This window comes from Lepisosteus platostomus, chromosome 6 (assembly GCF_059453375.1).
Source record: "Lepisosteus platostomus isolate fLepPlt1 chromosome 6, fLepPlt1.hap1, whole genome shotgun sequence".
Lineage (NCBI taxonomy): Eukaryota > Metazoa > Chordata > Actinopteri > Semionotiformes > Lepisosteidae > Lepisosteus > Lepisosteus platostomus.
In genome coordinates this window covers 38,301,073-38,313,108 of record NC_142616.1, presented here as the reverse complement: position 1 = coordinate 38,313,108, position 12,036 = coordinate 38,301,073, and the positions used below count along the sequence as shown (strand labels likewise).

Below are 12,036 nucleotides of genomic sequence, written 5' to 3'. Positions count from 1 at the left end.
CGCTGTGATGGACTGCCATCCTGTCCAGGGTGTACCCTGCCTTGTCTCCATTGTATTCCAGGATAGGCACTAGCTTCCCCATGGCCCTGAATTGGATGAAGCAGTTAGAAAATTGATGGTCTCTTTAGTTTGAAGATTACTTGGAAGTTCTGTAGTCCAAGACTATGAAGAACAAACTTCTGTCCTAGTGTTAAGTGCTTCTCTCATTTCTCTTTTTTTTCCTCTTCCACCATATCTTTCCCTGTTTTTGTATGCTCCATTTATCTAACATTTACCCTACAATTCCTATGTCTTATGCTCAATAGTGATTTAATTGCAATGACTGTAGTTTAGTCATATTTAAAAAATAGTACAATTTTTTGGATATATTTGACTGTTTCACCTATAGAATGGGGTACTTTGTGAAGTTTAAACATTTTGATATCCCCAAGATGTAATACAGCAATATTTTTTTTAAATCCTTTTAATCAGATCTTCCATCTGGAATTAGATGAGCATTTACTTGTTCTAATAGAAATAAGAAATGACATTGTCATATTTAATTTCCACTTGTTTTGTGTATTTTCTAAAGGGCATTGTTTTTGTCAGTTGTCTGGCTGGATGCAATTGGCAATGTAAGGTCATCCAGTGACAGGACATGAGCCTGTGACCATCTACAGTACCAAGAATATTCTGCTTGTTATTTGACAATCAATACTCCATCCCATAACAGTGGTTTGCTAGCTTTAAAATCTGCACAGATTATAATAGGCAATTTGGTACACATTTGTACAGTACTTTGTTTTCATTTTAATTTAATTAACAAGTAGGTGTTCATGTGCTTTGTAAGCAAGAACAGTGGAAGTTAACCTAAGCACAATAAAAAAATCACTATTATATACACGCCTTCATAACAGATTCCAGCTCTACAGTGTTTAAGCATATACTGTAAGTTTTTTAATTGCATATTTAAAGTGCTCCACAGGCACTGATATAATAAACCTATAATATTTTAAAACCAATTTTAATGTTTAATTCTATGAAAACTATAAAATTGTATTATATCTGTCTTACAAGGGGTACCTTTCAGGTTAATGGTGTTTCGTAATAGCAAGCAATCACTTTCAGATATTGGAATGTGAATTGGTTCTGGTTACTTCACTGTCACGACCGCACGGAACCAGACACAAGCACATTCCCACAAGCACTGAATCCCGCAAATGTCCATGCAGGGATTAAATATTCAACCAAGTTCCCGTCCTGCACCGCACTCCCCACTTACACACTACTTAACTGACTGCTTACTCAGTTACCCATTTGCTATGGCAGGCCAGATTTGATTTAAAAGTAAATAAATAAGGTGTAGGCGAGCAAAAGATACAGTAGATAAAAAGGGATGGTGGCCAGACAGGAAAATGGACATAAAGCGGTGTGAATGAATGTCCAAACTTGGGGAGAATGGGCGCAGAGGTGTGGCAAGCTGAAATCTACAAATGAATGGTGAGGATTGAGAACATGAGGCTGTCAATGAGAGAAGGGGCAAGGTGTTATCCAAGTAAAAGGATAATTTGTTTTCAGATGACTTTCTGCAATAGGAGTTCCAGAATCCCTGTCTGAGGATGCAGATGGAGTGATCAGAAAGATTCTGACCGCTAGAGATAAAATTGGAAACTATTTGTTTGGAGATTTTTTATTTTCACAGCTCTGACATGTTCCCTGATGTGGTCTGCCAGTCTTGTTCCTGTCTCATCAATGTAAATGACTGGGCATTTTCTGCATGAGATGCAGTAAATGAGGTTGCTGCAAAAACACAATCTCACAATCTCGATCTCAGATGCGTGAGAGGCCGTGCCAGAGAGGCCTGGAGTGTGTGCTGTAAATTCGGTATATGCCAATTTAGCAAAACGTACTCTTTACATTCTCATTGTAGGATCTTGTTTAGCATTATACTATATAATTTTTTCAAATGTTATAGTTGTAATTTTTAAACGCTACATAAAACTGTCCTGTTGAAAAGAATATCGTTGGGACAACTTGTTCAATAATAGTTGTCCTAAACGAGGAGATATATACTATACAACCAACCATTCAATTTATAAATTTTTGCTGCAACAAAGATGTTTCCCATCATAGCCAGCACTTTCTCTCTTATTTAGTGATTTTGATAATTGAATATAGTTTTTATTTTTAACTTCATGTTGATGTGTTGCCAGTGCTTCAGGTATTACAAAGAAATTACAGTGTCACAAAGAAATAAGGAAAACATTTCCTGTGATCTACTTTTGAGATCATAAAGAACACCAGATGCAGCTTCAGTGAGATCCTTTCTGATTCTATTGCTGAGGTTTCTCCAAAATGTGAAGGAAGTGTGCACACAGGTCACATGGTGTTAATCTTTCCCCCCCATCAAACTACAGTATCAAAGAAGTAAAGAACCTGTCTGCAATACTAATAAAATTAACACTACCAAGTACAGCTATTTCATGTCTGGGTTATGCTGGCTCAGACAAGTTGCCAGTTGAATCCCTACACATGGCTTTGACAACAACAGCTACACAGGCAGAATAATTGAGCTTTGAGGCCTGGACCCAATTTGTGGACTGTATGTTTGACACCTTCTTGTCTAAACAGACTTAAAATTCTGATCTAATTCTTTCAATTGGTTTCAGATCTTTCCACTGGTCAAAGTTAGCTAAACTTTGCAGAGCAGTCCAAATAAAGGTGAAAAAGTGGTTTGTGGCTCCTTACCTACTCTACATTCACATAGCTTAATCTTTCTTAGGCAGTTCATTGTATATCAGTCAGCGATAATTTATTTTCACATCTATTTTTTATTGTAATATTACCTATGAATGGAAGCAATTTGAATGAATACTGTATATGTCTCTTCGAGTGTTAGCATCTGGGCAGAATTTGAGCTGTCATCCTTGTTCTCTGATGTAAAAAAAAATATATCATTTGTATCAACATTAAATGATGTATAATACAAGCAGGTTCTTCTTGCGCTGAAGTCCAAAAAATGCAGAATGGCTAGTCTTCTAGGATATTACTACTGGCAGGGATTTTGTACCAATTTTCTACTGGGTACTGACACCAGATAAATGGTTGATAAAATAGTAGGATAGCCGTCTTGTTCACGCTGATGACTTTTGACATTTGCCATTTCAGTATCTGGCTTGCCACAAGATATGGTGGTCTACTTCTGCATATTAGTGAAAAACAAAAGCATTCAAACAAGGAGTCATAATTGTGTGGGAGATTTTCATTGACTTTAATGTGGTGAAACCAAAAGAATTGAAGAGCACTTCTGTAGCACTGTGTCACTTATTGTAAAAGCATGTCGTGGTGAACAAGATGGAACCATGTGACAGACAATGTACTGTATTACGGGGTTCCAATTCAGTATTTATATACTATACGTACTGTATATACTATACTATAAGTAATTTAACTTACAGTACAGGTAAGTTACAGTTAAATTTAACTTGCTAAATTAAACTGTATATAAGTAAATACATCTCTTTTAATTACAATAGGTTGTTGTTTGAAATCCTAGAAGTGGAACTAGGATAGAGGTGATGTTCTCTCAGAATTTACAAAATTAATTTTGGGGGGAAGTTCTCCAGTTTCACCCAAATATGTTGATTATGTTATTGCTATTGAATTGTCTCTATAATTTGTCCAGCTGCTAGAGCATCTCCCTGATAAAACTGTATTGGATCTGTTTAAATTGACACTCACTAGATGGATCTACTACATTTATTGTTTAATAAGTATCAAAGTATCGATATGTATAAGTATTCAAGATATTTATTGTATTTAAAATAAAGGAGCTGGGATTTAACTGTACAAGCAGAGACTCCACAAAGGACTGCAGACTTCTCTTTCATTATTACCACTTCAAGTTGGAAATAAAGGCTATTGTGAACCCAGTGTCCCTTTCTGTCTCTTTAGGGGACTGACATTCAGTTGGCAAGGATCACTAAAAGAAGGTTTATGTAGTTGCTCCTGACCTCAAAGATATGTAAAGGCATATAAAAGGCTTTCTTGCTGCCCTCAAAAGACTCTTTATTGAGACAATAAAAATGCAGTTGACATTTTAAACTAAAAATGTGTTGGTGGAAATATCTGATGCAATTTTTCATGCTTCAAAGAATATACTTCTGAAGTCACAAGGATTTCTGTTTTCTTTTCATGCTACTACTATTGAGTTACATTAACAGGGGTACTTTGATTGGATAGAGGCAGGGAACCACAGGGAGTGTTCCTGCCTCATGTGTGGGTAATGCAAGCTCAGACAAGTTGCACATGCAATCCCTACCAATGGATCTGACCTTCTGGTCTATACAGACTTATAATTGTGAATAAATCAAGAGTTATTAATATATTTTCATAGGTCAAGCTGCGCTTCCCTGAAAAGCCATAGCAGGTGAAACAGGTGTTGATGGCTGATAACTGAATGATAACTGACTGATAATACATTTTTTATAATCAAAAGGACTCATGTTTACTCTTCATGCTGGTACTATTGAATCTCTTTTTTATTAGTGACAAAACTCTGAAGATACCTTATTTCCATAGAGTCCTGTTTAAGGGGAATCTTGTACTCTGTGTATCTAAAAATATTGAAATTGGGACATTTTTTGGCTCCATATAGGAATTTCTAGAATGAGTTTTTGGAAAAGAAGATTGTCTTCTCTACAACCTTCCATCATGGAACACTTTAAAAATACCAAAAAACAAAACGGTAAGCATCTTTAAACTGCCAGAATTATTTAAACTAATCTCTTAAAAAGTTAAATTACTCTTAAAAAAATACTCCTAAAAATGGCTTTAATACTTTATTTTAGCAGACCACAGCTATTTGGTGGTGCAAAGCCTTATTTTTCTTTTTTGAATCAGAAAGCACTAGTTTATGTCCTGGCAATCTGTTTCTTGGTTAAACAAGTTCTTCTTAAGAGCCAAGTCCATCTATCAGCCCATTATTAATTACATTGTGTAAATATGTGGACACTGGTATTGATGAGGTATCTTAATTCTAGTGCTGATAAGGCAGGATTGTGGAGAATGGCATTGAATTACAATGGGGATCAGTCTTGTCCTTTAATCTGTCTTTCTCAGGTGTTCACATATTTTTCACTAATAAAATACATCCCCTGGATACACAAGAGTAATTACATCTGACTGAGCACTTCTAAGCTACCATAAAGCCCTTTTCAGATTTTTATAATGATCAAATGCATTTATATGCCATTTTCCTTGATATGCTGAGATTTACCTTGGATTTAGTTGCCTGTAAATCAATTTGCTTATTCAGGTTCAACAAATTATCTTGGTGACCTTTTCGAAGTAAGACTAAAGCTCTTCTAAAATTGAAACTGGAAACAGCTGTCTCAAAAGAAAGAAGTTTTATATATAAGGTGTCACTGTCATTCTGAAGAAAGGGATTTAGAAATGGTCTTTTCTTCCTAGGATTTATAAATGATTACTGTTATCCAGACAATGTGAATGTTCAGCACAGTTATGAATTTCTGAATATGGCAAATGCAGAACTTTGCATTTTTTTAAATTAAAGTAAAATTGAATTTGCATCAAATTGCATAAAACTGTTGAAAAAAGTCGGTTGATTATTTGTGTATATAATATATGAAAACAATAAACAAAAAATGCTTTTGGGGATCTCAGTTTAGTTCTATAATGTGCAACTCACTTCTGTTAACATTGTGCACAAATGATACTCATCAGTAGCCCCTTAAGAAATTCTAGATCCTTTACTTCAGAAGTAATCAATATTAACAGGCAGAAGAAATCAGTGCAGCTAAGAATTGAACCAAAACCTTCTAGCATAATAGGGACCAGAGTATTGCATTCTTAAAAGACAGTGTTATGATCTTATGTTATTCTAGAATTGATTACCTTTGAATGTAATATCTTCTCAGAATCCTTGTAAGAAGAAGTAAGTTGATCAAAGATAAAAAACTTTGCAGACTAATGTAAAATCTGTATTAGCTTTAGTCTTATTTACAGTAACTAATAATATAACATATCGTAAGTTAATGAGATCCCAGATTTTTGTATTGCTAAAAAATATTTAACAAATATTTAGCAAATATTAGTGACAAAATAGTTGTATAATGGTGAAATTATTTGTGACTGGTTCTTTACAGTATATCTCAGTTTTGTAGTCTCTGAAAAAGGCCCAATAATTGGGCAGGACAGTAAGTCTGTGTCAGGTGGATAGTTTTGCAGAGTAATTTCTTTTTAACTTTAAATTACAGTCTAATGTGAATTTCTAAAGCTGAGCTTGAAAGGGAAAACCCTATCTTTTATATCACCATCAGCAATTTCTCTTTAAATACAAAGCTCTGCAATAGAAATTAGTGTTGTAAATGTCAGAGGCTTTTATAAATGAACTGGGCACTAACATATGTGTACAGATCAATGCTGTATAAATGAAAAGAAATCTCATCGCTTTTTATTATTTGAATCATAATGATACTTTTATTACGACAAATTTAATTTCACTCTTTTTAAAAAGAAGGAAACTTATTATACTAAATTATACTGCATGTGATGTACACTTGCACTGTTTCTAGGGTGCAGTACAAAGAAAAAGACTGCTTGGTGTTTGTTTTGTAACTATTAATCTCTGCATGCTGTAAATAGTGTTTACAAAGCACTTCCAAGCAAGCAGATTGCTAACACTGCCAGACAATCATGATACAGCCTTCTTTTAAATCAAAATGCTTAACCTATAATTAGAGCTACATATCTGTATTCTGTACACTAAATGAGGCTGGCCATCACAGACTACAGCTTTGCCTTAGGCAGCCATTCTTTAAATATTATAGGGGCCCAGGGACCAGCTGCAATACAGAGGTCATATTTTGTTGACTTTTATGGATCTTATGTTTTTAATGTGATGCATCATCAATAACTCAATAAATGAAAACTCAGGGCCAGTTATGCATCTGTCAATTGCTAATTTCTCTTACCTTAATCCTCTTTTTCCCGATGGGCCTGTTCTGTGTTTATATGTTTAGCTGATTACAGAAAATTAACTTTGAAACTTTTGCATTCTATTTAGTTGCATGGAGCTAAAATAAACTAGTGTTTATTACAGTACTTTTGAAAGTTACACAATGTGCTTTGTCATATAAACATGAGAATATTAGCCAGGAGGACCAATTATTTGCTCCCTGTTGCTTACTTATTAATTTATTTATTAAGTTGGAAAAGGTCCAGCATCAAATTCCCAATGATCTGTTTCCACCCATCTGTACAGATAGGTGAAATTGTGCTGTAAAACAGCAATGTTGTTCACTTATAGCATTACATTCCTAATGCATTTACACTAGCTCAGATATTCTGTTTAAATATATGTTTATCTTTTGAGGATATATTTGATATGTTTGTTAATGGTGCTTAATATATCAAAATATTGGTAGGTCTTTAGTAATATAGACATGTCTTATTATAAGGCATCATCCATTTTTTTCAGAGAAATATTTTCTAGGTAGGTGTTCCCTAATATCCCTTTTTCTTTATTTACTAATACTTTATAACTGTTTAACATATTGCAAAAAACAGTGTATTCGGCATTGCACGAAAACTATCATTCTATACCATATCTGAATGTAGAATAAACCTGGCATAAACTGCAACAAAGTGCTGAATTGCATTCAACAACTGTATCTTAAAATGCAGTATTATCAGGGTCATTAACTGTAACAACAGAGGAGCTTAGTTTAAGAAAAGTCTGCAGTATAGAAATTAGGAACTTGTATTTTCACTGTTTTGTTAAAAGGCCATAATTAATTAACATGCTTTAAGGTTAACATTTTTGCAAGTTGGGCTGTAGGTCCTTAAGAAAATATGCAAGACTTATTTATACAATTGACAATATACAGTACAGTAGCTATGCTATGGGCTTAGTTGATTGGCTGAGAGATTTACAATTACATTTTAATTTCATTAGCTAAAAAGAGTATTTTTATTGTTTTGTTTTTTCCACTTTCCTTACATCATTTTCTAACACATGCAACCCCAAAATTTCAATGAAAATTGGAACTTGGTTTGGAAATTGAATTTCAGTTGATGCGTTTTTTTATTCTCGACATTGTCCCAGAGGTGCTGTGTTTTTCACCGGTAGACTTTTCCTCTGCAGATGGCGTTTCAAAGTACAAAATGAGCTTTGAGCAAGTTCATGTTTTGGAGTATTTTTTCACAAAGGGTGTAATAGGATCCTACATAATTAGCATTCAGCAGATTGTGTGAGTTTTGGAAAACTGATGTCTTTATTGCCATGATTGATTGAATGATTAATATTTATGTATTTATTAGCAATAACAAATTCAGTTCCAGAAATGTTATCATACACAATGCTTAGAACTTTTTTTTCTTTTACATACATCAGTTAAATTATTCAGAAACCAATCATTGCAACCCGTAGTTAGGTAGACAGATGTGAAAGAACTCCCCGTATAGTATTTTCTTGTGATGACTTTTTAAAAACTCAAATCTATATTTTTAATAGCAGAAATGTCTGTGAACTTTTGTTTTGCTTTGTGTCTGTGAATAATATTCCATCTTTCAATCCACACATTTCATTGTAGAGCACATTGGAAGGCTTAGCTGGAGTAGAAAGCTATTAACCTTCTGCCTGGCATTTAGTGACATCAAATGTTCTATTCTGATGTAGCCACTGTTTCACTACTATTAGAAACTGAAGAAAAGTGATATAACAGCTATGTTTTTTACTATGCTGTGTGTAATGTACTATTTAATTAAAATTATTTCCTGGTATGAAATATTTGGTATTTCTTTGATATAGGAGTCAAATGATGCATTGATATCCTCATGTAGTGCACCAGGAATCCAGGTTGGAATTGTCATGTATGAAAATTTGCCCTGTCATCTGTTGAAGTGTTTAGCAAGGTTGAAATTACAATAATGCAATTTGAAATCAAAATCAGAGATTGAAAATCCTAGTGAATATATGCCCTTTACAAATGTGGACTTTCTGTCAGTTAAGAACAGGATCACCACAGTATTTGCCCTTTACCTGAAGGAGTTTAGCTATAGTACTAAATGGGAAAATGTGAAGTATATTTTTGTGTTATTTACTAAAAATATAAGAAAATGTTATTTGAACTTTGTTTTTGAAAGCAATGTATGAGGATAGCTGCTGCGTGGTGGTAATATGTTTTAGCAGGACTGAAAGATTTACTAATATTTTCATTAAGTACAGCTCACAATTATTCAGCTCAAACAGTTCTGTAGTTCTCATCCTATACCTTGAGTTTCTTATTATATGATTGCTATGTCTACTCTTTTATTTAAAAAAATGAATGAATTAATTAAATATTTATTATTCACATCATAATATTGGCTAAAAAGCATACATGCACTCTAGGTATTGAAGTGCTGAATAAGCAGGTAGCTTTTCTTATTCTAATTTAACTTTTTAAATCAAATAAATACGTTTTTACACAGTCTTATATATATGTGTATAGCTTTACATATTACTTTTGTGCTTCTCTATATCTGTAATATTTTTTTCTGTGTAATCCTCCTTGTTTTGTATTTCATTGCAGCTGTGCTCAGGTCTGAAGCTGCATACACTTTTCAGCTAATCATCTTTAATCTCACATGTGAATGATCGGAATCAGATACCTTTGATTCAGGACAATGAGAACAAAGGCAGAGAGTGGGAGATAAGAGCTTTTTACCACTGACATAGTGCCTTTGAGTCCTTGGCTTTGTCTCATTTCCAGCAACTCACAACTCCTCTACAAAAAAGCTCTTTTAAAATTAAGCAAATCGATAAGACAAAGTTCTTTTTAAAAAATGAACAAATAATGTTCTTGTTTTTTTTTACACAATTAACTTTGTCTTTTGCATTGCCTCAGCTTCAATTTATCTAAGTGACAAGCTGATTGTGCCACCAAATACCTATAGTTTAAGAATGATTTGAACTGGAAAAATCAGTCAGCATTTATTTCTATTCCTACGCTTTGGTCTGCAATTGCAGTTAGTTCAGGAGCTATTTCAGTTTTTCACTGTATCTTGTGTTCATTTTCTTTCTGATTGAAATAGCTGAAACATACATCACACAAGCATTTTTACCTCTAGAGCGTCATCTTTTGTATCTACTGTATGCATCAGTAATGGCATTGGGGATATATTGAAAAAGACAGATGTCAAAACATTTGTTTGTGACATTTCTCTCAGCATTTCGAAAGACATTTTGAAATTATTTATAGTGAACGTCTTTATGCTCAGAGAAAAACAAAACCATTTTAGTACCCATTTTAGACATTCATTTTTCTACTAACATTTAATATCTCTGTTGAACAGACAGATCTGCTCCTTAAGAAAGAGACATCTTTGCATGAATAATATGACCAGACAGGTACTATGCATTTGATTCATCATCGCAAGCAACACTGAGGATATATTGATTTAGGACTAAAATCTTGTTGACCAAAAAATCCAACGATAGTTGAGACTACTGTATGCGCAAAGTACTGCATGGTGCCTTCGATACAGACTGCTGTTCCAGACCAAAGGCTTGGATAAGGGTTCAATGCATTCTGATTCAGCACATTGATTGCATTTAACATTGGTTGTGTACAAGAAGATGAAAATAGCAATAAAACAAAATTAGGTAACATTAATAATTTGTATTAAAGGTTTAATATTACTTTTTAAAGCACATTAGCCCAAGGATACTGAAATTTGCTATTGCAGAAAAAAAAACCCCATAAATGTGACAGAGATGTTGTTATGGTAAAATCAGATGCATTACCTAAACAGTGAAGGTGACATGAAGTACGTGTTTGTTAGTACAAATAAGGATGAGTATCATGTCATCTGTAAGTGATAGATTCAACTATATGCAAATGATGTCTGTAATTAGTCATTAATCACTGACTTTCTGCAGATTTGTGTCTGATTAAAACAATAGTTTAATCTCAAGGAAATAAAATATTCCTTAACGCAAATCAAGATTTCCATGTATGACAGATACACAACATATTGGTATAGTTCTACTATGGTAGCCAGATAATGACACCCTTTTATGAATATTTAAAGCACTGCTGTGACCTGGTAATGAAACAATTCCAAACAATTACTGATCAACACATTTGTGTTCTCTCGAATTGACTACTGTAATGCTCTACTCGCTGGGGTATCTAAATCTACTTTGAACAAACTGCAGTATGTCCAAAATTCAGCAGCCAGCATCCTGACCAGGTCTAGTGCAAATGATCACATTACTCCTATCCTGGAGTCCTTGCACTGGCTTCCTGTCAAATTCTGTGTGGAATTTAAAATCCTCAAGCTCACCTACAAGGCTCTGCATGGCTTGGCACCTCAGTACCTGTCTGAACTATTATCACCCTACTCCCCACCTCGCAACCTTTGCTCTTCTAATCCTGGTCTCCTTACTGTCCCCCAAGCCCATCTACAGTGTATGGGTGACAGGGCCTTCTCCTGTTATGCCCCAAAGCTCTGGAACTCTCTGCCCAAGGACATCAGAGAGTCACCTTCTCTAAACTCCTTCAAATCCAGACTCAAAACCTTCTTCTTTAGAAAAGCCTTTACTTAACTGGGTCCATTCTTCACCCCTCTGCTTTTCTTAGTACCACCATCCATGGTCTCCGCTGTATATTGTAATTGTGTTTTATCTTGTGTATTCTTTTTATTTATTGTTGTTGTCATTCTGTAAAGCACTTTGAGAAGCCACTTTTAAAGGGGCTATATAAAATAAAGTTTATTATTATTATTATTATTATATAATAGCAATACAGTGTACAGTATATACAGTACAGTATATAATGGCAAATGTGCTATGTACTTATTACCTACCTACAGTACTTCCCCTGCACCAGTGCTTGAGGAAGCATAAAAGAATGAAAATGGTAAAGAGGTAAAATATCTGATGGAGACAGACCTGTTTATTAGTTTAATGCTAGATTACACAAAAAATAACACAACTGAGAAATGCAGACTTTGGAAATGGAAAGTAAAGACAAACATTTGCCTCACTCT

At 34.2% G+C, this 12,036-nt stretch overlaps 1 protein-coding gene across 2 annotated transcripts in view; it reads left to right on the top strand.

The window, feature by feature from the left end:
• The window catches only part of sorcs1 (sortilin-related VPS10 domain containing receptor 1), a 237,195-nt gene that overhangs the window by 83,872 nt on the left and 141,287 nt on the right, over positions 1-12,036 (top strand). The gene's annotated exons all lie outside the window — the stretch shown is intronic.